The sequence below is a fragment of the Rhinolophus sinicus genome, linkage group LG04 (genome assembly GCF_036562045.2).
Source record: "Rhinolophus sinicus isolate RSC01 linkage group LG04, ASM3656204v1, whole genome shotgun sequence".
NCBI classification, from domain to species: domain Eukaryota; kingdom Metazoa; phylum Chordata; class Mammalia; order Chiroptera; family Rhinolophidae; genus Rhinolophus; species Rhinolophus sinicus.
The window spans coordinates 40,856,995-40,859,727 of NC_133754.1; positions in this window are offsets into that span (position 1 = coordinate 40,856,995).

Here is a 2,733-nt window from a genome sequence, read left to right on the forward strand (position 1 = left end):
TGAAAATCTGCACACAAGTCACAGTAAGGAGCAGATGATAAAGAAGTTGGCATTCAAATGAGGAGAAAGATGTTGAAGACTACATTGAAAAGAAGTTTTGTGTAGGCTGCAGCCCTGTCTTCCAAATTAGTCCATGGATTTTGGCCAACTCCAGTCTAATTACCTATGATAACTATGAAAACTAATTATGAGAAGACCTAAGAATAAAACAACTAAAGAGAATATGTTGTATATAGTTATAACATCTAGTAAATTTTTGAACGGCTGTCAACCGATAATCTGTCCTTAACTTTGCTTCTGAAACCCCACAGCACAAAAAATAGCACTTCTTTTGATTTGCCTCTGACTTTAATCAGTATTTCTCAAAAATGTTAAACACGATGGGACTATGAAAAGAAAACAGGAGCCAGTTTAAAGGTGCTCCCACTGGCCAAATCTGGAACAATCTGAGCATCAAAATAAATAAGAAGAGCAATAGATTATTTACCCTTGAATAAAATAAAACTTCGTGAGTACAATACTAGAGAGAGGGACATTAGGATTTCGGCTTATAGGTGAGTGACTTGCACCTACTGAAACCAGTGAAGGACATGGGGCATTGGAAATCACCATTTTCAAAGCATCAAAGTAAAGACTGGCTCAGTCAAGAATCATCAGTGGATGCTAACTCTGAGGGGAAAGTTGTGTAACGAGCAGGATCATTGCATGGTCTCAAAGTGTCTCTCCACAGATTACTTAATAGTTGCAAGGGAGGAAATATTAATAGAATCCATACAGTGGAGAAACAGGACAATACCTTACCCTGGTCATCAAGATTAACGTCACCAGTGAAGGACACTGAGACATCATGTGCCTCCTAATGGGATTCTCTGGAAAGGACACACCTTGTCCCTTATGTAGTGGTCTAGCCAAGGATGCATAACCTGAATTTAATCAGGAGACAACATTAAACAATCCAAAATAAAGGTCATGCTAGGAAATAAGTGTCCTGTATTCTCAAAACCATTAAGATCATAAAAACAAAGAGCTGAGGAATTGTTCCAGATGGAAGGAGGCTAAAGAGACATGACAGCCTAGTGCAATGTGTGATCCTGGACTGGTTTCTATTTGGGAGAGTAAATGCTTTAAAGAATATGGTTGAGACAACTGAAGAAATTAGAATATGGGCTGTCGGTGTTAAATTTCCTGAAGCTAGCAACCATAGTTAGGTAAGAAAATGTCCTTGTTTTTAGGAAATACATACTGGAATATTCAAGGATAGAGAGATATCATATCTGCAATCTACTCTCAAGTGGTTCAGAAAAATAAAACAATGTGTGTGCAAATACATAAAGAGAACAACAAAGAGAGAATAATAAAAAGTAAATGGAAAGAATATTAAAAATTGGTGAATCTGGGTAAAAGATATATGGGACTTCTCTGTAACATTTTATGTAACTTTTATGAAAATTGGAAAGTCAGAATTAAAAAAAATTAATTTTTGATGCTCTTCTGGAACCCGACAATTTCAGTTAGAATCAAAGTAATGCTAGAGATGGAAGAGAATTTAGGGTTTATTTAGCCTGACCCACAAATTTTACATATCAGGAAACTAAGGCCCAGAGATACTGTAAATAACGCTTAACGTTACTGTCTTAGTCTGCTTGGGCTGCCATAACAAAGCACCATAAATGTTTGGAGGAGGGGAGGGCGGTGCTTAAAAAACGAAAATTTATTTTCTCACAGTTTGGAGGCTGGGAAACCCAAGATCAAGGTGCCAGCTGATCAGGTTCCTTGTGAGAACTCTCTCCTGGCTTGCAGATGGCTGTCTTCTCACTGCTCACATGGCCTTTCCTTGGTGCATGTGCATGGAAAGAGATTCTCTCTCTCTCTCTCTCTCTCTCTCTCTCTCTCTCTCTCTCTCCCTTCTTATTAAGCCACCAACCCTATCAGATTAGAACCCTGTCCTTATGACCTCCTTAACCTTTATTACCTGCTAGAAGCCCCATCTCCAATTCAGTCACATTGGGAGTTAGGGCTTCAACATATCAATCGGCGGGTGGTGGGGGGGAGGGTACAATTCAGTCCATAGCAGTGACACAATTTGGAGCAGAACTGACTGCTAACCTATAGAACATATTCTTTAGCTTGCACCAAATGCTCTTAATATGCATTTTTTTAAAAAAATAAACACCTTATTTCAATTAAAAATTGGCATAAAAGTCTAAATCCATAACTGGAATCTAGTGTCAGCTTTTTCTTGTAGATCTTTTTTTATGGGCATGTCTATGCATTCTGAAGTTCTCTGTGTAGAAAATAATACCTTTGCTTGATGGATATAAAGCTATTTCTCCAAAGTTATGTACTAAAATTGTAACTTAGAGGAGAAGTATAAAAAAGTTAATAGATTGCAAAATCATCAGTGTGCTGAATTGATCCAAAAGAAGTTAATTTATTTAAAGCCATTAAACCACAAGTCAATAAAGACTTTATTGTTTTTTGTTTTTGTTGAATCACATACGTCACTATAGAGCCTCTGGGTATACTTACCAGGCCAGAAACAATTAAGTAAATTATACTCAAGAACAACCTACCGGTATTTCACATGTTCTAATCCAATCCTCCCACATCCATCAAGCAAACGTCTAACTAACCATGTGGATTTTGCACAATGGCCTAAAGGCCAGAAAACTTGGATTCCAGAGCTTGAGTTTCAGAGGCTTGTGCACTCTTTAAATACTTGTCAGCTTAATT